Source organism: Apteryx mantelli, chromosome 9, assembly GCF_036417845.1.
Source record: "Apteryx mantelli isolate bAptMan1 chromosome 9, bAptMan1.hap1, whole genome shotgun sequence".
Lineage (NCBI taxonomy): Eukaryota > Metazoa > Chordata > Aves > Apterygiformes > Apterygidae > Apteryx > Apteryx mantelli.
This window is the reverse complement of record NC_089986.1, coordinates 30,282,890-30,307,566: the sequence shown is the minus strand read 5'-3', so window position 1 is coordinate 30,307,566 and position 24,677 is coordinate 30,282,890.

Here is a 24,677-nt window from a genome sequence, read left to right as displayed (position 1 = left end):
CCGCTGTCGTCACCTTCCAGCCAGGCTCCCTCCCCTCCGCTCCGCTCCAGCCTGCTGCTGGTCCCTGGGGAAAGGCGGACCCAAAGCCGGAGCTTGAGCTCCCGCTGCCAGCCTCTGCTGGCCCAGCACATCTGTAGGACTCTAGTTTTCAGCACTGGCCGTGGGTTGCTGGGGCCGTCGTGACCCCTGGGGGTCCCGAATTGCTGCGTTGCTGACGCAGGTTGATTTTGCACCCGAGCCACGTGCAGTGAGGCCCCCAGAGGACCCCAGCGGGCAGCAGCCGTGTCTTTCTGAAGGAGCATGTCTCTCTCGTGATACACAGGGCAATGGGGACGGCGGTGCGCAGGGACCAGAGGGGAAAGCGAAGGTTAGAGGCAGGTATCCCAGACAGGGCAAGGGGAGGTGGCTGCAGCCTCCACAGGGGATGTTGTAGCCCTGGCAATCCAGTGCGTAAGGAATGGGATACCCCTTATAGGCCTGAGACGGAGGAGCCAGGCACTGAAAATGGGGATAAGCACCACATTCATCTGGGTAGCTAAAAGGGAGAAAGAAGAGGGACGCGGACAGAAGCAGTGGTTGCCTCTGGGAATGTGTTGGGCTGAGGGCTTAGACCAAGCACTGTTGCAAGGCTTTTTGGATTGCCCTGAGACAAAATATCTCAAAGCGCAGCAGGGGAAAGGAAGGAAGAGGTCCCTGGGCTGCCGAGAGATGCAGGGAAAGAGGGGAAGGGGGGAAAGTGAAAAGAAAGGAGTGAAAGCCAAGGTGTAGGAAGAGTAGGCGAGTGCACCAACTTCTGGGAGCGCTGAGGAGACCAAGCCACAGCTGCGGGTAGAGGAGAGCTGCAGTCTAGCCAGGGCCTTGCTGGGAAATTGGGGATGTCTGCAGGCAGCACCCCAAGGTATGCACGTGTTTGGCTGGGCTGAGCTCCCGGTGGGACCGGGGCTGCGGTGTCTGCGCTCGCGGCACCCTGCTCCCCCAGCCTGCTGCGGCCCGCGGCGGCTGCCGTGGGGCTCGCCGGGGCTCCCAGTCGGACCAGTCGCTGCCAGCTGGAGCGCCCCGTTTTGCCCAGTGCCGCTAGATGTCAGGCTGGGCCCGCGCCTCGGCCGCGCGCCCACGCACAGCCGCCCCGCGCAGCTATAACTAATGTCCGCGGTGCGGGGCCCTCTCCTCCCGGGCACCCTGGGGATGCGCGGCCTGTTTGCATATCAAGCAGAGGGGCCGGGGGACTTGGGATAATGATATTGGATGTAGAAACAGAGCCCTTCTAGCCATGCTCTGCAGTCTCCTCCCGCTTGATGTATGAGGTTATTACGGAGCAGGGAGGCAGGTTAAGTGATGCTTGTCAAACCGCCGCGCTACAGCCCACCCCCCGTGAGCAGAGCCGCCAGCGGGACTTGGGGCAGGGGCTGCAGAGAGGGGCAGCTCCAGCCCCACGGGCTCTCCGGCTGGGCAACGGATGGGCACAGGGATGCTGCGGAGGCCACGGGTGAGACGGGACCGTCTTCATCCGCAAAGGTGGGGCTGGAGGGAGCCTTCCTCCTCCTCCTCTTCCTCCTTAAACGCTGCCAGGACCCCGTAGTTTAAGCCACCACCCCAGCCGCAGCTCCCTGCCCTGCTCCCTGCCCTTTCCGCTCCTTCCCTGCAGAGGATGGTGCATCTCCCCGTCCTGCCTGTGTCCCCCAGCCTTCCTTTGCCTCTCTCCCCACCTTGGTCCTTTCCTCTGTGGTTAAATTCAGCCTCCTTTCTCAGCGTTACTAGGAAATCAGATGGGCCATGGACACCTCTCTTCTCCATTGCTCTGTCCTGAGTGACGCAGCCTGAGGACGATTTTGCATTACGGTTAGCTCTGAGGGACAGGGGGCTTAGTGCGGTTGTGCGGAGTGGATTAAGAAGGGCAAAGAAAGTTCCAAAACCTGGAAATTTGGCTCGGAAGAGCTTAGCTGATTAAAGCCCAGACAGCAGGAATGTGGGGATATTTTCACGTGCCTCCTTTCTTGTTTCCCCACCACCATCTCCAGCCGGTCAGAGCAAAACCAGAGCAAAAGCCTGCGGGCAGGAAGAGCCCAGTCATAACCAGCAGGTAACGACCTGGCCCCACTGGCTGTATTTCTTGCAGGGACCAAAGTGCAGAGAAGTTCAGGAAAGCGCAGAGGGATGAAGGTCTCCAAGAGGCAATGCCAGTTCCAAAGGCACCGGGTCTGGGAGTGTTTGTACATGACCCATATGCCCTGTCGATAACCCTCTCCAGCTCCCCTTCTCTGGCTGGTGCCTCTCAAAGCTCTCCAAGAGCCTCCATGAGCCTGCTACTTTTTTGGGCAAAGTGCTGACTCGAGCATGGCCTGGCCGTCGTTTTTTTGCGGTGAGCTCATTGCCAGCCCCCTTTTTGAAGGAATGACTTTTTTAGGTAGGGGTGGCACAGCAGCCGCTGCCCTGCAGGGTCCGGGTGCCTGCGCCCACCCTGTGCCCCTACTGAGGCTGAGCATGTCCACAAAGGATGGGGGAAAGTCGGAGGATCGTTCTAGGCAGGAAGCGCCTGCTGGCCTGCTTGGTTTGCCCTTACAGTAACGTTTCCTTTGCGTGTCCTTCCATTACATCGTTTGATCTACCCACCACTAAAATGCAATTATCACAACTCTGTTTTTTTTTTTTTCTTCTTTTTTTCCCCTTCTCCGAATGGCTCTTGCCCTCTGGTGAATTTTGCATTGTGCCCCAAATGTTGGCAACCGATGCGAATAACAATAAAATATGCTATTTCTTTTTTATTATTATTCTAGATTACTTTTTCCATCGGGGGCTCCCTTGCCGCGGCTGCACGCAGAACAGAGTGCATATGTATATGAGCCACAGCGCGAGCGAGCGAGCGAGCGAGAGCAGGCAATCCAACCCAGACTGCTGATGCCGGTGCTTGACAGCTAATTTCCATTTTTCAGTATCAGGGGGTCTGCTCCAGTAATTGGCATGCAGATTGTGTCTGATGGGCCTGTTATACACAAGAAAAGAATCTGCTAGTTAGAATAAGCCAACCCGAGGCTGATGGATGGGGCAGAAGGAGGTCATTGCGAAAGAGAATATACGGACACCCATGCGCGTGCACCCACACATATGGAATTTCACATTTTGCACCCCCCTCCCCCTCCACCCCTACTTTCTTTATCCGCAAACTCTAATCTATCTTATTTCATTGAGACAAATCCTGCTCCATTTCTCCCTGTTTCCTTTTTCCCTTTAAGGGAAAATGTGATGGAACCCATTCCTGGATTTAATAATAAGATGATGGGGCATCACAGGAATTAAAGCAGTGCCATGCTTCGTTAGCAGCTGGGGATCCTTCGGAGCTGGCCCAGATGTTAATTACACTTTGGGAATTAATTGGTATAAGGCGTCCCTCTCCTCCATCATCTGTAATCCATCGGGCGTGCGAGGAGGTCTCGAAGCAGAAATTGCGATGTTGGCGTCCGTCTCCCCTCCTTGGTCCATTGGCCAGCCCTGGCTGTGGGTGAGGGGGAAAGGCGGAGAAGTGGAGTTTTCCCCCTGCAGTGGTTGTGCTGCCAGGGCTGGGTGAAGTGTTCCCGTCCCCGCCAGCTCTGGGGCATGCATCTCCTTGCAAGTGGGGCGAAATGGTCTCTGGAAAAGCCAGGACGTGCCAGCTGTCACCTGGGCCAGCTGGCCAGCACCAATGGCTTTTTTGGAGCGTGCATCACTGGCTGGGCCTAACCACCCTCTGAGGGCTGAAATCTTAAAGTCACACTCATTTCCATCCCCTCAGCCAATTTAACCCTCCTTAAAGACCAGCTGCTATTCGTTCCCCACTTGCTTTCTATGTGCTTTTTCTCCAAACTTTTTCTCCCATTGCTTGGTAGAAGCAGGTCCAGATGGGAAGAAACAGCAGGCCGCTGTCATGCAGGAGGTGACACTGCTAGGAAGGAGGTAGGACTGTCACCCTCGAGGCTGGCTGTCCACAGACTGTTCCCAGCACCGGGCCCTTGCAACACCCCGCATGTGTGCTGGGGGGTGACGGTGCAGGACGTGATGCTGGTGGCTTCCCTTTCTCCTCTCTCCGACCTCCCCTTGAGCTTGGTGAGCTGCTGTCCCCAGGTCTCCTTCTCTGATTGAACCAGAGGGGCACTTCTTTGGCTGGGATGACCATGGACGGGTCAGGGCTGCCACCTCACCAGAGCTGGACCTGTGGCCACCGAGACCCCCGTCCCTTCCTGGCTGAGGGCAGCCCCCAGCTCAAAGTGCAGACCTGCAATGGAGCAAGAGCCTATTTCTGACCCTGCAGCGCGTCTCTGCCACTGAACTCCCTCCATTCTCAAGGGAAACTGGTCTCCAGTCACTTTTCTTCCCTCCTCCCTCCCCCTTTTCGCCGACAAAATGTAAAAGCCATTAACAAGATGGGGGGGGGGGTGCTTTATGCCAGAGGACAGAAATGATGTGGTTGGAAATGAAGACTATTCCTCTGAAGGCTGTCCATTTGTTCCTTTTCTGAGATGGCTGGTGGCAGCCCAGCATGGGGCACGGTTATCTCTGTGACGGAGCATCACACCTTCGGGTTTCTGCCTGGGCTCGATGTGATTGCTGCACAGCCCCAGCGGGACACTCGCACTCGTGTTTGCCCCAGAAGTCTCAGATTGCTCCCAGGCCCTAATGGAGCGAGCAGGACAGCATGGGGGCCGCAGCGGGGGGTTTTGGCCTGCGACCAGCGGAGTGTGGCTGGGGGGCCCTGCAGGCTGTCCTCACCCGGCCTCGTGGGCGAGGGTCCGCCAGCTGCAGCAGACAGGGGGTCCTAAGTGCCCACATCCCCGCTGAGCCCCAAGCACATGAGACTGGAGCACGTGCTGTCCCCCCACCCCATCACTGACACCCAGGGGTGCCTTCTCCTGTGCCCTAGCCAGTCCAAGCTGCTCTCACGTGGGTGCAGGACCGCATTCATTGGAGGAAACGCCAGTATAACTGAGCTGCTGCCAGACACAGACCAGCTGCCAGCTGAAAACGGGTGCTCATCTGTGTGGCTCCAGCTCACTAGGACACCAGCAATGAAGTATCTCGGGACCAGTTTGAAACTCCTTCCTTTCGTGATCCCTTAATGAAGATTGTCCTCTCTGGCCCTGGCATTTGCCTCCTCAGTGTGCCCACAAGCAAATCTCGCGTCCTGTCATTTTGCCAGGTGGCCAGACCCTGCTTGCTTCAGGCTCCACTCTCTGACAGTACCACTGTGTCTTTGCTGTCCCTCTCTGAAGTGGCTCTTGTTTCTGTTCATCCTCCTCAGGCACAAGCTGTTTAGAGAGCTCTGTCAGAGCTCCCGCCTCAGCCTGGCACACAGTTGCTTTTCCTCTATTGATTGAAAATATTGGAAATAAATAAAAATTGGCTTTGATGCAGCCAAGGGTTGTATTTGTCTTTTTTTCAGGGTGACGCAGCTCTGGTGACTCGCAGTCATGGCAAGATCAGTCCAAGCTCCCATGTTTCTCCTCCTCTTTTGAGATTTGCAGCAGAAATCCTCCCTGTCACTCACTGCATGCATGGCCTGAGCTTTCTGTGTAGGAGCCTCATCCTTTCCCTGGGACACCCATCCTCAGGGTTATGTGGCTCTTCTCTCTGTGTTGCTGATGCTCTTCATCTTTGAGTCAAGAGAAGATTTAATGCGCTCACCCTTCCTTCTCTGGTGAAGGTCATCAATGAATGGGGTCACTAATGACCCAAGCAACCTCCCTTTCGTGAAACACTTCTTTGCCATCTCCACCTTAACTCCATGCTTGCTGTACTGGTCTTGTGCCGGTCATTCTCTTCCCCACTTGCACTAATAACTTCCTTCTCACCTCAGCATCAAACGCTGCACCTAAGGCTGCACAGGCCAGGTCTCCTGCACTCAGTTGTCTGGAAATCAATGATCTTGTCAAAGAGGTCTATCAGTGTAGCATGCTCTACTTTGGGTGCAGCAGACAGCATCAGCACGTTCAAAAGGAGGTTAGACATATTCATGTACAACAGGTCCATAAAATGAGACAAGGCAAAGATGTACTAATGCTCCTCTTCCAGTGATTGTGGACGCTGGGGGCAGGAGGAAGATGGACTGCAGAGATCTGCCACCTGAGAAATCACAGCTTCCATTTCCACCCTGCTGGATCTGGGGAGGCCTGCCACCTCAGCTCCTACATTTCCACTCCTCCTTGCTGAAATCCAGCAGCCCTGCAGGTTCACCCAGTTCCTTGGATTGTATCTTGGCAATCTTTGAAGGTCCTCACAGGTGATTATGGCATGCGCACTGATTTTGCCAATGCGGCCTTTCCAGACATTGCCTCTTCTCCTCTCATGTGCGTACCACCCTACATATCTCCCATTTGCAATAGCTGAAATGCAAAAATTGCACAGAGCAAAGTCTTTCAGGAAGAGGTGATAAAGACTGGCTCTGTCTGTCCTGGTTTGAACTTGTGGGTCAAGTATGCCCCTGCTCTGGGAGCACACAGCTTTCAAGCTGTGTATAATCATTCATGTAGAATAACAACAGAGCCGAGTTGCCTCATGTCTCACATGTGTCCATGTACTCACGTGTATGTCCTGGATGCCCACTCTGATATCTGCTTACCATCCTTCGTAGACGTTGCTATCCCTCTCCCCACCAAATGTGCTGGCCATATTCTGGATTGGAGATTTCCATGTGTGTGCATGTGGTGCCACGGGTGCAAGGCTGCCTCACTGGGACCTGTAGTGGTGGCTGAGAAGAGTCAGCCTGCTGACAGGAGGCTGGGTCCATCCTGGGGCTCTGGGGCTCCCTGGAAGCAGCAAAGGGAGATGGAGAGGGAAAAACACAGACCGGGGGATCAGCCTTCCCTTTGAAAGTCCCCAGCAGAGGGCAATAGAAGCAAATGGAACAGACAAGACTTCGCAAGTGATGTGCAAGAGGAGCAATTTTCAAGCAGGAGTGATGCATGAGAAGAGCGATGTGCAGGAGGAGTGGTGTGCAAGTGAAGCAATATACAAGCAGGGAGATGTGCAAGTGGAGCAGTGTGGAAGAGGAGGAATGTGCAGAAGCAAAGTGATGTAAAAAATGGAGTGATATGCAAGCGGAGCAATGTGCAAGCAAAGCAACATGCAAGCAGAGTGATGTGCAAGTGGAGCAACAAGCAAACGGAGCAATGTGCAAGCAAACTGCTGTGTAAGTGGAGTGATGGGCAAGTGGAGTAATGTGCAAGAGGAGCAATGTGCAAGCAGAGCAATGTGCCAGCATGAGGGAAGGGCAAAACAGAGTAATTCAAGGATATTTTGGGAGAACTTAAACCAAAACGACTGTTTCATGGGTCCAAAACTAATTGCTTTGGATCTGGAGGGAGGAGAACAAGTGGAGTTATTTAACCCCTATGTTTAAATTTTCTGCTTTGAATTTAGGTCAATTTTTAGGTGAAAAGTGCTGCCATGACAGGCACAGCTGAAGACCTCCATTGAACGGTTCTAGAAAGAAACACTCTGATAGTCTCCAGCGCCGATGAGATTTTGGCCAGCCAATTCACTGTAGTGGACATGAGCTCAGTTCCTGGGTCTCCTGAGCTTGTGGTTTCTCGAAGAACAAATTCTTCCATAGCTGCATGGTGCCTGAAGACCTTCAGCTGTGGCCTCCGTGCTGCCCAAAGGGGTATGCTGGGCTGGGCGCCATGCCGGTGGACAGGCAGAGACTGGCCTGGGCAAAGGGAAAGCCACAGCAGATAGCACTTGTTTTTCTGGAAAGGAAAAATGGCCTCGGAGCGGTACTGTGGGGGCTCCTCCTTCATCCCTGCAAAGCACTGGGAGCCTCTGACCTGTTGTGTTACCGCTCCCAAGGAGTTCCTGCCTGGTTTGGTGAGTATTTTCACCCAAAGTGACTCCTTTGCAGGTTTCCTACATATGGTTTCAACGCCTTTTTGTCCCAACCTCCTTGAAATCGCACAGGAATGTTTTAGCAAGGAAAGATTCCCATTCCAGGAGCCACGATCCCACAGATCCCCTCCTGGCCATAGCAGAGACGTCTGCACAGACAACAGTGGGGAGCCTTTTGTTGACAGTATTCCCACCTGGGTGCAGAGCTGAGACACGGTCTTTTTTTGGGGAAAAAAAATGCAACTAGTGCAAAAGGAAGGGCAAAACCAGTGTGGCAGGGAGTTGTGAGCCCTCGGGCGAAGATATCCAGCATCCTGCTGGAGCGCAGGGTGTCTAGGGGGCCCGGACACCCAGGCCGTGGAGATGAGGAGGTCATTTGGCAGAGGCCCACACCACGGTGCTGCTGTGGCTGCACACACCCTGCCGCTCCCACCCGTGTCCTGGGTGAAAGCTTCGGGGGAAAGGAGGGCTTTCGGAGAGGCTGGGACGGGCCTTTTCCTGGAGATGGTGCTGGCTGGAGAGGGTGCATGTGGGTGCCCAGGCGCAAGGGCACGTTACGAGGGGAGAGCTGCTTGAAGGGGGCGGCAGAGATGCGGAGCTGGGTGAGTGGGGTCTCCCTGGGACCGTGGGCAAGACGCGGGGAACGGCCCACCTCCAGCGCCCGCGTCGTCGTCGGCAGCAGTGTGGCACATCACCTTTGCTCCACCTGCAGCCTGGTGCTCTGCAGAGCCCCAGAACTGGTGCTGTTTCCTCGTTAAAACCCTCCCTGCTGACACAAGCGATGCGCAATCTCCACCATCTCAGCGTTATCTCCCCATCGGCCTTCTCTCCCGCCGACGCTTCCAGATGCTTCTTATCTCCTCTCACCTGCCCCATGAGCCAGGTGCGTTTCTCCCGCTTTCTCCCTCGGAAGCAGCGATGACTGCCCGCTTCCGCCTCGAGCCGCTGCCTGCGATCGCTCCGGCTCTTATCGGCCGACCGGGGGGGGGGGGGGGGTTCGAACCAACACGTCCCAAAGTCAAATGGATTTCTGCGCCGGATGAGAGCGGCGGTCGGAGCCGAGGTCGGCGGCGGGGGAGCGGCGAGGAGGGCGCGCGGGGCGCGGCGAGGCACCTCACTCGCTCCCTCTCGGGCCTTCTCCAGCACGTCCTCCGGGCAGAACGCGTCTCCCGCGTATTCGCTAACGTTATCGGTTGCGTTTGGATCATCATTACTCACTCAAGCCAAAGCGAGTCGCAGACAGCTCTTTCCTAACGGGGAAACGTTGCAGGCGACTTATTAACGAGCAAAGCGTCGTTAAAAGGGCGGGAGAGCTTCACAGGCTCGTGAGCGCATTGCCGAGGACACGACGCGAGCGGCACCCGCCATCGCCTATCTGGGGGACACGGGCGAAATTTGTAACAAGGAATGTCCTGGGCCCAAGGCGATTAACGAATTCTTGGTCAAAGGGGTTTTAGAACCGAATGGTCAGGGAGTTCGATCCCGGGTTTCCTAATGAACCGCTGCGTGCCAAGGCAGCGGGCTGTTTTCTCACGGAAGAGCAGAGCTGAGGAGCAGGGATGTGATTTCCAGGGACGCTTGGAGAGGAAGCCCCAAAAGACTCGTCCTGGACAGCTTTGGGCGCAGAGGGACTGTGGAGGGTAACTCCTGAGGTGGTGCAGCACGGGCCACGTCCCCAGGACAGCTCTCGTTTTGGGAGCTGTGGGACCTTCTCCCTCATCCGCCACCTGGCCACAGCCGTGCTGCGACGTGCCGACACGAAGGCTTCCCGGGTGTCCCAAAGCTGGTGGAAGGAGCTGGGGGAAGCAGCTCCTGGGCGCGCGGGAGGACAGGAGCTCCGCGCAGAGACCCCAGGCAGGGACCTCGGCGAGGGAGACTTTCTCCTCTGCCGCCAGAATCCAGCCTCCAGTTAAAAATAACGTTGTTCTTGCTTTATGAAAAGAGCATCTTCTAGTCCTCCAGTAGTTTCTCTTATTATAGAAAGTTGGTTTGCTCACTTTACAAAGGGAAATGTATTATGAGTTTTCCCTTCATTCCCCTCCTTTTTTTTTTCCACGTTTAACAACTGATTTGTGTGTTGCATGAAAGTTACACAGTTCTTTAGATGCATTTGCTATTTTATTTTCTTTCATTCAAAAATATGTCAGTAATCTTTTTGTTAACATGAAAGATAAAGGATTAGTAATGCAAGATGCAGTTTTCTTGTAACCTTCTTGAAAGCAGACTATAGTTTCTTATCTGGCTCTAACATTCATTTTCCTGAAATGAAAAAAAAAAGACTTCTTAAAATGAAATAAACTATATTCGATTCAAACGAGCAGTGCTAGCAAAGAAATTTATTGCAGCTGGCAGAATGGAGCAGCTGCACAGAAGTCCTTCTATCGTAGCAATGAGTGCCTTTCAAAACAGTATATATACACATATATGCACACACACACACAAACACACACACACATATACATACATAGTATACATAAAAAAAAGTGGTTGCAAAGAGAAAGCACTATGACCAAATCTTTCATTGATCATTAACCAAATATTACAAGACGTGACTGTCCAGTTAATTCCAGCAGCTCTGGGAGGCCAGGTGCTCACGTGGCGAATTGCAGACCGAGCGCGACTGCCAGGCTTCAGGGTCGGCAGTGATGCTTGTCACCGGGACATCCAGGAGCAGGACCCCACTCGTGCATCTCAGACTGGCCTGAGAATTTGCAGGACCTGGTAGGACTGAGGTTCCTCCACGCTAGCACTGCCCCTTCCAGATGTGCGAGGGTAGCAGTGGGCTGCCTGTGTGGAACATGTCAATCCCTTTGGGTTTGGCCTGGTAGTGCCTGTGAACTGGAGTGTCTTATGGGGCTTTAGCAGCGCTGGGGGCCCTGCAGCCCTGGAGACTGCAGGTGCCTGCAAGGAAAAGGTTGGTGGATTTTTATGCTGAGGATCCTTTGAGAAATGTTCTTACTGGAGCGATATGTTTGAAGAGAGATCTTCTATGCTAGCAGTTCATGAGACCAGCAGGTTGCTGTGACAGTTATGACCACAGCCCTGAAGCATATGCAGCGCTTTGGGGCATCCCTGAGCCCGCTGCATGCAGGTGGTGCCCACAGCAGACCCTCCCGCCAAAACTCCAAGGTGGGATGATACCTCTGCAGAGCGTTTCCAAGTCAAGCTATGATAATGAAGTAGCACCTGAAAATGGTTGGCTCAAAACTTCTGTAGGACCTGAATGAACTTTCTTTCTAAAACAAGGATGTAGGGAGGAAAATCTGAGCAGGAATGAAGGTGCGGAACTAGAGGGGCTGGCAGCAGGAGTTAAAGCATCAGCCATGGACCAGCGGTGCTTGGAGGAAGCCTGCACAGTATGAGCAGGGAGAGGAACCGGGATGGGGCTGGCAGCATGAGGGGCCTTTGCTCCAGCTGCCTCTGCCGAGCCATCTCTGCCATCCTTATTGGATTCCAACAATTTCCATCTCAGCATCTTCTGCTCGCGGCTCGCAAGCAAGAGGGGTTTTGCAGCATGTGTCTGCTCCCGATTACTTACTTGGGCAACTCTGTCCAGCTGGCAATGCTTCCCTCTCCAACCTGGCTCTCCAGAACATCCCATCTTGCAATACCTTGCTCCAGCATCGCTTCGCGCTTCCTCTCCTTCCTGACCCAGCCCTGGTGGGGACAGGTGCTGTTTTGGACTGTGCCAGCTGGTGACAGCGGACAGGAGCCGTGCACATGAGCACCCATGATGGCAGGAGGAGGAGAGAAGCTGGGAGAGGGTGGTGGTGCGGTGCGGCTGTGGGGTCCGGGGTGGGATGGAGATGGCGATGCTGCCCATTAGGAGCAAGGTGAGGGATGGAGTGAGGATGTAGGAAAATGCCCAGGAGGGAAGAGGAGAGAGGGGAATGGGAGGAGAAGGTGGTGTGGAAGTAGCAGGGGACAGTGCGAGGGGGCTACCTGGGACCAGCAGGTCTTCGAGCATCACCCGTTGAAGTCAACAACTTAAATTTCCCGGTAGGGTTGATTTCTCTGCAGCTGTAGAGAATGAAAGCAGGGTGAGCGGGGGCCTGTTTTCATGGCACCGAACTGCTCCAGTCAAAAAATGAGTGCTGGAAAAAGCAGCCGGGGGATTCACGAATGCCCACAAGGACAGGCTGGCCTCGGTGGAGGGGGGGTGAGATGCTCTCCTGTCTCTGCCCTTGCAAACACCACGGCCGTGATGGTGGCTCTTCTGCCCCAGGGGACTTCTTCCAAAAGCCTGATGGCTTCACAAGGGTTAAATAATTATATAAAATGCTGGATTTCTATGGCAATTAGCTAATGGGCCCTCAGCATGTAAAACAAGGTACTTTTCCCCCATCAGGTGGATTTGGTTAATATTGAGTTAGCATAATAAGGAGCTAGCATTTTCAGCTTTGTTTATAACCTCATTTGCTGGGAATATGTTGTTTTGCTCTGGAGAAACTTGATATTTTCTGTTACCTACAGAAATAATGATTCATGCACAACACAGATTGCATTCTGCTCCATTTGTAGCACTTGACAATTAAAAAAAAAAAAGACTGTCATCTTTCAGGCTGAAATTTTTGCCTTTGGAGTTTAAAGGGTCTCTTGTCCTGTGCTAACAGATCTGTGATTTCATTTAAAGGAAAGTATGTTTTCATATCAAAGGAGCCCCCCTTCACTGACCCTGGGTTCCCTTCCCTCACTCTCTACCCCAACACACACACTATTTTAATATTTCTTATATTTCATAAGCTTTTATGCCTCTAAAAGAGAAGTGAATTTGTAGAGAGTTGAGCTCTCCAGAGCTGTACTTCAGAGCTGGGAAGTAATTCAGGGTGAAGCCTGTATTAATCTCAGGTGAGAGAGATATTTAAATTCAGGCTACCAATGTGAATATAAAATGGGGATCTCTTTACAAAAATTTCAAATTGTAATATGCAAAGCTTAAAGAAAAGAAACCCCAAGGGAACAGCTTTCTTCTAGAATATTTTGTTCCAACCATCATCTCTTTACCTTTATTTTTTTATTTAAAAAGCCCTCCCTTTGCCATTTTATATTTTTAAATTAAATCTTTTAGTTTTTAAAATGAAATTCTTCATTGCTGTGAGATGGTGGCAGCAGGAGGGAACTTAAGTGCCCAGTTCTGGAAAAATGGTGCATGGGCCCAAATTTTGGCCAGAGCAGAAGAAATAGTGACCACTGGGGAAATAAAGCCCTGCGTGGTCAGCCCCTTGCCCCGCATGCATTTTGGTAGCAGGGGGAATCAGATGTCCATGCCTGGTGTATTGAGCAGAATAACCCAAACCCCATAGCACCGTTCCTGGGAGAGCCCCGTATTTGCATCTGTGGCAAAATCCTCGGGCTGCAACCAGCTCCCAGGTCAGTAGAAATGGTGACAGATGACATGCTATTATCAGCTCTGTCAATTAATTAAATTATACATTATGCTTATGAGGGTGATATACTGAGCCACTCTAGATTAAGTGTCTCAATTAAGTCTTTAATTTAGATTTAATAAGTAACTTATTATATGTTAATAAAAGATCAATTAGCTGTTAAAAGAGCATTGATCCAGGTACAATAAGTGTGTCAGGGAGACATCAAGCTGACACTGAAGAGAGTGGGAGATTGCAGGAACAACACGTGTACAATTAGATTTTTAATATAGTCAAACTGTAAAGGACGCGGATGCATCTGGCTGGCACTCAACCATGGGTTTAGGAGCGCGGGACCTTCTTGCACGATGCCACGAAACCCTGTTTGCGGGCCTTGGCTCTCCCTGGGCAGCAAGGGAGCCAGGACGGTCAGGCTGGACCCAGCACCAGCAAGGCTGGTCCTTTGGTCCTGGTGAGTGCAGTCATCTCTCTTGTGTGGGACTACCCCAGGGAAGGACCGGCCCTTTCTTTCAAAATCGGAATAAGAAGTGTCTCCAAAACGGCCGGTTTCACTGCTCATTCCTGCATATGTTGTGCCTTGTGGCGACTTTCCATCCCGCTGGCACACATGCACCTCCTGCCAGGACCCCCTCCTCCGTGTCCCTCCGCCGCGTGAAGGGAGCCTGCTCTTTCCTGCAGGGAAATTTTAGGGGAAAACGGGTGAGCGCAGACCGGTTGGGAGCCTGCGGCTGGATTTCCAGGGGGAGGGGAGGGAAGCGCTCGGCTCCAGCAGCGCCGAGATTTCAGCTGAATATGGATGACATCATTATACGGGTGATCCTTTCAGCAACCGCGAGCCGGGTTTTAAAGTAGCGACCTACAGCATACAAATGATGGGCTTAAAGGAAATAAAAAAAGAGATGATTTGAATAGCATACATTTATAGAAGAAAAGATTCCCCCCCCACCCCCCTGCTCCGTTTCTAATATCTTTCTACGGGGCAGGCGCTGTGCGTTCGAAAAGAAATTAAAACACTCCTCCTAAATACACTCCAGGCAGTAACAATGGCAAAGTTAAGAAGGTTACGAGACTTAGTTGTCCCAGCAACATGTCATCAAGTTGAAATGAGCAGAAAACACAGATAACATAAGAAAGAGGAGGGGGGAGGAGAAGAATAAAACCACAAGAGGAAGAATGCCAAGAGATTGAAAAAGAAAAGGGAAAACCCTTTTTATTTGCTGTTTCATTAGGATGAATCTGATTTTATAGTCTCTAAAAGAGGCTAAAATATAATCTCCTTTTGTGTAATGCGCGTTAGGAAAATGTGTCATCAGCAATTCTTCTGTACACTACAGCAATATTCAAAAAAATTAGCGGGGATATTCAAGTGCAGCTACAAAGAAAAACAAACAGAAGACTCACATTTCAAGCCTGAACTGTCATTTAAGAATGTTTTCAACTTTTTCTCAACCTTTTTGATTGTCCCTTACGGTTTCTCTCCACCACAGCGGAAGAGCTCTGAAACTCAAAAGGAAGGCAAAGCACTGGAGAAAAAGGGGGTTGAAACGCAGCTCTGCCTGCCTGACTAGCCCAGGGCTGTCTCAACACTTCTAGGACTGCAGTCTTTTTTGTGCCCGGTGCTGCACCATGCGTGGGGAGCGAGCACACTTGCCTCACGTGGTGAGTTACCCAGCAAGGACAGAGAAGCAGTGAGTGAAGAGGAACGAGAGCCTCGTATGAGTGATAAACCCTAATCTGCAAGGGAGTGACCTGGCTGAACATGGCTATTTATCCTTATTGAAGGCACCAACTCCGTGCCCAGCCAGGCTAAAGCATGTGAACTGCAGTTTGCTTCCATTTTAGAGAGGCAAATGCAAGTGTCATGTGGAGCTACGGCTTTTGGTGGGCACATCTCCAGCAAAGAGGAGGATGCGAGGGTCTGTATGGGGCTCATCAATGCCCACCACCCCCCATGTCCTTCTCATGCATGTTGGTGGCAGGGCGCCCCACAAGGACACGCATCCTGTCATTGACCTCATGTTGGCATTTGCCCCATCCATGGGAGCTCCTGCCATCAGACCCCCACCGCAACCCTGGGAAGAGGCTCCCCTCCTTGCTGGGGCCTTGTCTCCGAACCAGTGTTGAAATCGCTGGCCCTTTCTGGGCCGATCTTGGCTGAATGGGAGGCACTGGAAACCTGCGCTTCACGCAGCTGCTTTCATACTTGCATTTATGCAGACGCACACAGACTTTCCTCTCCTGCCTTTCCTCTGCCGGGCTGGTGAGTACCAACTTGCTGTGAGCGGTACTTGAAAGATGCGCCAGGTCTAGGAAGGAAGCGAGGTCATTCCCTTTTGTTGGCTTTCTCATGTGAAAAGCTTTTTTTTTTTTTTTTTTTTTGCATCAGGCCTGGCTGGGGAAGAGAAGAGGGCTTGTGCTAGGGGCTGCTGCTGGTGGGTCCTGCCCAGAGCAGGGCAGGAGGCGCTACTGCCTGAGGAGCGCTGGGGCAGGCAGGCAGGAGAAGGCACCCAGGCAATGGGATTGCCTGCATCAGGAAGGACAGCTGGGATCAAGCACCAGAGCCTTGAGTCCTGAGGACAACAAGATCCAGTCAAGGAATTAGTCATTGGTCCCAATCAGCTGCCTAAATAGTTTTGTGGGTAAATTGTACAGGTGCTGTTCTGAGGCCATCTCCACCTGGGCCTGCAGTGTGGGGGACATCTCTTGCTCTCGTCTTCCTCATCTGGAGATCCTGCCATCCTGCACCTTGCTGGCATGACTGCTCTGCAATCTCACCTGGGAGCCTGTGCACTCTGCTTGAGCTGCTGGCAGACACCAGGAGGAGGAGGAAGGAGCAGGGCTCCTTTCTCGGCTGCACCCATCATTCCCGGGTGCCATTTGGATCACAGGGCAGGATGCAGCAAAGATGAGATCTACTGGGGTGGGCTGAAAGGTAGAAGGTAGACAAAAACAGTGCAAAAATAAGGACTTGACCCAACAACTGTTGCATATAAGAACATAGGTGCCATGGGTTTCACGGCAAGCACTTTGAAATTCAAGCCCTGAGCTCCATGTCGCAGAAGAGCTTGGGACGGTATGAACAGGAGTGACTCAGAGCAGAGGAACGGGTTCATTACAGCTACGTGTGACGTTAAGGTTTGATCCCTGCCTGGAGTCACTAGGCATAACTTTAATTTAAATAGTAATTAATCAATCAAGCAAGCACTCAACCTCATCTGCAGGTGCTGCGGGAGACTTGGAATGGCTGAGAATCAGGCTGCTTATTTTACTCCCAAAACAGAGGCACTGGAGTGGTTTGCAGCTATTAAAGTTAAAAGAGGTTTTGACACTGGAAGAAATGGGGCTGAACTGACTAGGGAGAAATTTATGCTGAGCATTGGTAACGAGTTTCCAATTGCAGAGTGAGGAAGTTCTGGAGAAACCCCTCTACCAGAGCACCAGGCATAGCAGTATGTTTTAGTATGTTCCTTGCTGAGATATTTTGTGATACTTCTGCTTCACATGCAACCACCAAAAACTATTCTGCTCTCTGATAAAATCTCTTCTCTCTCCTCCCCACCTTTCTCTTCCACAAATATATTTATTTGTCAGGGGTTTTTTTTTTAATTGTTGCTGTGGCTTCTTGTTGTGGATTATATTCTAAAGCAAGAATTGATTTAGTTAATTGATGGAGAGCTTTGCCTGTGAGGATTTCATAATCCTTGCTATTTTATCTTTGCAATAATTGCCATGTTTGTGATTATTTCAAAGGACTAAGAAAAATGAGACAACAAGAAAACCAGCTCATCCACTCCTATTTTTGCAGCTTCTCCAGGCATCTGGGTGGGCTTCTCCTCCATGGGATGTTCTCTGTGGAGCAGTTCATGGAGGACAACCAGCAAACACAAAGGGTAGGTGCCCAAACTACTGGGGAAGGTGTGAGGACCTGGGGATCCAGGGCAGGTAAGGTGTTGTCATGAGGCTTGCTCAAGACTGAGGAAGGTTCTCAGTCGGATGGTGATGCCAAGGACCAAAGGGCCAACCTCTTGGGGGAGAGGGAAGAATAGGGTTAGCCAGCAATGGTGGCAGTCTCTGTTCCTGCCTGCTGCGGGAGGTCCTGTGCGAGGGTGAGGAGACCCCAGGTCCCACAGCCACCCACATGGCCACGCTTGGCCTAGGAGAGGGGCCAAGGACAATGCTGTCGTACATTTGCACCAGGGTGAAGGGCAGTGAAACTGGGATTACTTCTGGTGGGCTGAAGAGCGGAGAGCTGGTAAGGGTGAGGGGAGGCAGGTGCCAGCACCCTAAGGAAGGGCGGCAGGCAGGCAAACTGAAGTTGCTAGCCGAGATGCTGAAATTATCCATTATTCTCGGAGCAAGAACCTCCAAATTATCCATGTCAGGTGACGGGCCAGACAAAAAGGCAAGGATTTCTCTAGGTTGGGCCAGAGTACTGCTCAGGCAGTGTGAGAGCAGTGAGCTTGTATGCTATTGCAGTGAGCAGGCCTGGCACGTATTGCAGAGCCTAGTAATGACACTCCCTTATGAGTATTTTGCCTTCGAGAGCGTATCCTGCTGATGGCTGAGCCTGATCTCTTCTCCGGGTCAAGTCAGCTGAGATTTCCATGGGTCCTGCCAGCTGGCTTATTGCACCATGGTGAAACATGGGGTCATCCTCCCTGCTGGGGGTGGGCTCGGCTGGCAAAGGCACTGCACAGCCCTTGCTCACGCCTTGGTGCCTTGTTACTGGGTTGAAGTTGTCATGGGTCACACCCAGGAAACGAGGGCATCCCCTGTGCATCTAAACCTCAGCTCTGCCGAGACAGAGAGGGAAATGGCTGGTTCCTGCTCACACAAGGGTAAGCACACCATTGCTGTCAAAAACCTGCTTTTTTGGTAAAAAATATATCATTTGTGTCCTTCTGGCTTTGGGCCAACTGCAAATCCCAGTGGGTTCAGATCTGATGTAGGGCTTGGTGACACACACTTCTACATGCTGTTGTGTCATGCAAGGACACTGGATGCACAGCCATGCTGGTGTTTGCTGTGGGACGCCAGATGTTAGGTCACACCAGTGTTTGCTGTGGGACACTGGACACGAGGCCATGCTGGTGTTTGCCATGGGACACCAGACACAAGGCCATGCTGGAATTTGCCGTAGGACACTGGATATGAGGCCACACTGCTGTTGTTTACCAGCTGGCCGCTGGAGGCTGCTGCTGTCTTTGCAGTCACTGGCAGCTGCCTGCAATCCCTGTGCATCCACCATGAGCTCTGCCCAGCCAACACACTGTAGACATGAGACATCGTGAACAGCTAGCTGGGCCTTGTCCACCAGCTCATTCCCTCCTTCCTCGAATCCACTGGCTGAGCAAGGCAGGGAAACCAGCTTCTCTAGTGCATGGAGCAGGGGGCCCTACCGTGGGACAGAGGGGTGAGGAAGGAGCCAGTGTTGGAGCTATGTTTTTTGCAGTGTCAACGGGGCACCAAGTGCTGGTGTGGTTTGAGTTCTGGCAGGAGGATGGGATGGAGGGAAGGTGCTTGGGAAGACCCCAAGGAGAGAAGGTTTGAAAGGAGCCTTCAGCAGGAAGGGTGTTTGTCAGCGCTTTCCTAGCCACGCACTGGGCTCTGCAAGAGATGGGTCTGTCCAGAAACTCTGCCAGGAAGGTACATGAACTGACAAAGAGAGAAGCAGTTTCTGTTGTCCCTTTTAAAGGCCTGTAATGGGTTGAATGACCAGCCTGTTCCAAAGGTGTGATTGCACCCACCAATCCTCCCTGTGGAGAAGACAGATGTAGCTCTGGGAGCTCTGAAGGACCTCTTTTTTTAACAGCTGTGTGACTTCTGAGGTGTCCACAGGGTTTTTTCCACTTCCACCTTGGTAATTTCCTTGGGCAGGATATAGGCAACAAGCCTGCAGGAGGTATCTCCCTTATCTTTCTTGCCTTCATAGAAACAAAGGCAAAAGCCTATGGGGAAGACCCTAGGATGGGAAAGGTGTCTCTGCTCTGCAGTTTGAAAAAGCAGGGTGATCTTCTTGATGAATCACTGCCTGGGTACGTTTTATGTCAAATACATGCTTTTTGGTGTTCTCTGTATATTTCTTTAGATTTAGAAGCTGCTAAAAAAAAAAAAAAAAAAAGGAAAAAAAGATCCTCAGTCATAGTATTATAGGCACCCCTGATATAATGTCAGGCCCTGAGGGCACTAACAGGCTGTAATTGCCCTGAGCAGCCTCACCTGGGACCCCAACAAACACCCCCTCTGCCCATGGGCCCAGGAGCTCCATTTAAGCTCAGGCCTGGGCCTTCAGTCCTGGCCTGAACTGTATTGTAGGTGTGCCTGTCTCCAGTCCTGTCTCTGGCCTGTCTCCTGGTAGACCTTGAACCTATGTTGTGTGTAGCTTGTCTCCTGGATAGATCCCCTGCCTTGTCTCCAGCCCTGCCTCCGGCCCCCTCTTCTGCTGCTCCAGGTGGGACCCCCTGGATGGATCTGGGACCTGTTCGTTCCCTTGCCTTGTCTGGGACTGTGGCTGGACCCCATTACCAGCAGACTCCATTGCCTGCTGTGTTCGGGTGCTGCAGGACTGTGTCTCCTCAGTGAGGGCACTGCCTATGCTGAGACCATCCATAGCTCCTGGATCATCCCCCCCCCCCCCCCCCCCCCTCACAGGGCAGCTCTGCTCTTCCTGCTCTCTGATGTATAGTACTAAATACAACCTAATTGCAGCATCCCAGATGAATACAGCTCACTGCTGAGGAATGTGGTAATGTACGGACCTCAGCCTTCCTTCAACCCTGAGCAGTTCCCTATACTTACTGTTCCCCATTTTTGAGTTCTTGGATGAGGAAGAAAGTCTAGATAGCACTCGCTCTGAAAGCCACTAGATTTAAATCTGGGGTGTGAAGCAAACTCCAAGTTGAACATCCAACGTGGAGCACCCTGATTATCCTGTGCTGAAGGAAGTGGACTCATGCTTTCATGCTCTTGCTGTTTTCCATGCGTGCATCATCCAAAAGCTGAGGCTTCTGGTGGCATCTCAGTGGCCTCCTGCTTTAAACTTGCCCAGTCTGTGAGATGACAGAACGAAATATAAGGTGTTTTCCTAGCAACTTGACAGTTACCAAAGGTCTCGTGAGAACTGGTCAATCCTGTGACTAGTAGTCCATGCCTGTGGGAAATGCAGGTTGTCAGCGCTCCCTGTTGTAATAGTTTTCACAGACATGGTGATTCCAGAGCAGTCATATCATAAAAAACAGCCAGTAATTGTTTCAGCCACAGAGGACAAGTATTGGGAAGAGTATGTACCTTCTAAAGGTGCCAATAACTGACCTGGTGTCTTCTGGAACTGTTATAACTTGGGTTTTGGTGATTTTTTTTAAACCAATCCTCTGGGCTTTTTCTGCCTGTTATAATTTGATCAAGCGCTTGGAATGCATCAGAAAACTTTTAAAGTTACACAGGGCCTGTGTCTCACACCCAAATGCCTTTGCCCTCTGGATTCTGGCAAGATTTCAGCAGCCACAGGTAGCGTTTCTCCCCTCTTAAGAGTCCTGGTAGCCCTCCCCACCTCTCCTTCAGCCTCCCTGCATCATCTTGGCCTGGGCTGTAACCAGCTCCTTCAGGTGTGCCTCATCGCCCTGCCTGGGCCCAGCATGATGGAGATACGGTTGCTGGACGTGTGCTCAGTGGCAGTGAGCCCACAGGTGTGTTGTGGGAGCCTGCAGAAACAACAGAAAAAGCGCCAGCAGGGTTGGCATGCAGGGAGCTGGTGAAGAGCGTCAGGGAGCTCCAGGTCAGGACCGAGGTCTGGTGGTGAAGCTGTGAGGTGAGCTTGGGCTGGAGCAGCCAAGTCTGTGCGTAAGAGTCAAAGGTCGACAACAGAATTGGGATGCGGGGCTGGGATGGCAGCTGGCAGTAGGCCAGGACTCGGCACACAGGTGCCTGGGCTGGAGGCAGTAGGTAGGGGCATAAATCAGTGATGGACACCTTGCAGGTGGGTTAAAAACCAAGGCTGGTATTAAGACCAGTGGGCACTCACTGGGCAGGGAGGCTGCGTATCATTTTGGGCATCTCTAGGACTGACAGCAGCAGGGAAGGAGGAGAGGGGCAATGGGATGTGGGATCTCCCTCGGCACCTCCTGGGCGAGGCAGAACCATGCAGGGATTGAGAGCTCAGGACACAGGAGGAGGCCTTCATCAGACTGAGTAGACTGGATTAGCTCCTATCAGTTCTTGCTAGGTCAGCCCTCTCCTGCTGCTGCTTCGAATACTTGTTCCTGGTGCTAAATCCAGGGAAGCAAAGTCTGGTGATGTGATTGCAAGAACAGGGCTTGGCTACTAAGCTCTGTTGCTGCTGTCCTATGTTTTTCCTAAACCTTTAAAGGCTGGAGGCTCTCAAGGCACTCCTGAGTTTAAAATGTGCCTGACGCTTGTGCAGTTGTTCATTAACATCAGCTGCTGTACCAGTGTCAGGCTTGCCTTTGGTCTATAATTTTTAGGATCACCTCCATCAAAGAAAGTAATGTTAGCACCAGGGAAAGTGATTGTGACGACTGTCAGACACAAATCCTACAGCTGTGCATGAGATGGGGCTAACGAACATGGCTCCAGCAAAGAAAACTGTGCTTTTCTTAAGGGACTAGAATTTCTGGAGCGTGTTGATAAAATTCATGATTAAGGCAATAATCTCTAAAAAGTGGGCTTTTTGGAGGTAAGGGTGGAAATGGGTGCTGAGGTGGCACGAGGTAGAGGCTGAATCTGGGAGAAAAGGAGATAGTTTTTCTAATTAAGAGGGCTGGTATTTGAAGTGAGAGGGATATCTTGGAGTGTAAATTGGCAGGGTAGGTGGGAAAACAGCAGGTAAAAAACCTGAGGGCCTGAGGCCACACGCTTGGGATGGATTATAGCTAGGGATGGCTGGATATTTACTTTTCAGCCATTTGACTAGTAGGTCACACACTCAGTAGGCACAGGACTCCAGGGCCATTGATTCTAATCCCTCCCACTCAATTGCAAGCAGATCCTAGAGGCATTTAGTCTGCCATGGTTTCTCTCATCTCTCCTAGATGCAAACCTGTTTCCAACAGCTGTTAGTGAATGTATGATGGTCTCGGGTCTCTGAGCACTGATAGTGACCTCCTGAACTCTTTCCTCTGGTTTTTGGGAGAGATTTTATGAATAAAAATCAAGTAGGCTACTGGAATCTGTGCTGAGACAGAATAATCATGACACAGAGCCAGTGGAGGCACACGCAGTAGCTCTGCCAAGGTCAAGAGAGACTCACTGCTTCCAGCATCTCTCTGGCAATAACCTATAACAGAACCACTTCCAGCAAGAAAAACCTGGCATTTGAGGCAGCTTCTTTTCTGGCTACAGAGCAGAGTTTTTCTCAGCAGGAAGAATTTGTATGCAAAATGATGGATACAATTGACTCCCTGCCTTTAGGCATCTGGAGAAATAGTAAAAGAGATGGAGAATGCCAAAGAAGGCAAGCACGGAGAACTGAGGTCTGCAAAGATGAGTCATATCACTGCAAAAGCAGCTTTACAAAAACTTTATATTCCCAGAGGCAAGGAAGGCTGGGGACCCTTCCACTACAAGATCTAGCGGGCATCAAATGACACTGGTAAGGAGACAAATTCAAGATGGACAGAAGGATTTGTTTCTTTGCACAGCGAATCTTTAAGCTACTGGCTCTGTTAGCGCTCAGTGATGATCCCATGCACATGCTGGGTGTTCTGGATCGACTCCTGGTGCTGAGAGTGGTGCCTGGAAGTATGATTACTGTGTCTGATCTGGTGACGGCTTTCCTGCCCCTGGAAAGCAGAGACTGACTCTCTGGGGGGATCTGCAGATTCCCTCTCTTATTCACTAAGAGACCATGGCTGGGCTACTTTTGTCGACTGTTGTCCTGTTCGACTTCAATGATAAAGAGGCATGGCTGACCCTGGCCATGGTGCTGTGACCCAACTGCATGTCCCACTAGTATTATCTGAGCATCCGAGAGTTGCAAACACCTTTTCTCTTGGAGCATAAAGGGGAAAAATGCAATGCATTACCTGGAAGCAACCTTGCTCTGCTTACCCTGCCTCTGACCCCACACTTTATGCGGAACTTGCTCCTGGGAGTTCTTAATGTTTGCGCTGCTTCATCTTCCTGGGGTTTGCACCCGGCACTTGCAGAGTGAGCCATTTCCTGAAAGCCTCAAGCATCTGGGCAGCTGGTTACAGCATGTTTGCACCCCCTGGCTGCCAACATACTCCCCCTTTGTGGATAAGCAGTAGGGATGCTCTACAAATGATGGAGATGGGAGTGCCATGGTCTGGAAGTGGCAGTGTTGGGGGAAGAAACTGTCCTTCCTTTAATGCACAGAGGCAGCTCCACTGATCATCTTGTTTTCCATGTGCTGAGGAAGGAGGGGACCAGGGAGGAAAATCTCATTAAAGACCCTAGTGTCGGGAATGGCTGGATGTCTTATTAGGGTGGGCAAAAGGACTAGTTTTCTCTCTGTAGGTTTTTTTCCAGGAGCTCCATGGAGGAAAGGAGTTCATTTAAAAACAAATGTACATACCAGTTTGCCTCCAGGGCACACTGTTTTAGTACAGGCTCCCATCCCAGCATCCAGGGAAGAGTTCAACGGTCTTTTCCAAAAGGGAAATGTGGTAGGTACTTGTGTTAGGATTTTGCTGTTGCTTCATTTGCCTGGTCCCAAATCATGCAAGCATTGAACGGGAATTGATGGGTCTCCTGTACTGGAAATCATCCACCCCTGAAAGAGGGGATGAAGAGTAAACGTGGGGGGTGTCTGAAACTCCCTTCCCACTGCCCTACCTGTGCACACAGTGCGCACACACATGCGCACACACATGCACACAGTCACTGCAGTAGTGCTGCACTCCTGCCAACACAAACTTAGAGAGAGGGGGAGAGAGAGAGAGAGAGAGACAGCAAGCATACTTATCAAGTGGCTTGGACCGTAGCCGATTTGAAATATTACTAACCTTGCATTTTCAAATTTGATGCACAACAACCAAGATGCTAATACTTTCCTTAGTTTAGAAAAAAAAATCCTTTCACCCATCTCTTCTAGCCGAAGATTAGGAGAGAAGCTTTAAGAAGATTTAAAAAAAAAAAAAATCAACTTCTGAGCAGCGGAAAAAATGGTTTGTGATTCAGGGGCTCCGGGCAATTCATCATGGAAATTGGGTTTCTTAGCCGACATCATGTGAATCCTTTCGGCCCTGTCAACTTTTTAATACATTACATTGAGAATGTAAATCGTGTTGGTGAGGGGGAAAGAAGAGGGAAAAAAAAGAGAAAAAAAAGAGAGCTTCTTCATTTTGGGTTTAGAGGGGAGGCAGCTTGAGGCCTGTAATTCATATTAACTAAATAATAATACTAAAAAAACCTCTCTCTAAATATATAGATATGTATATACACCTGGGGGGGGGGGGGAGG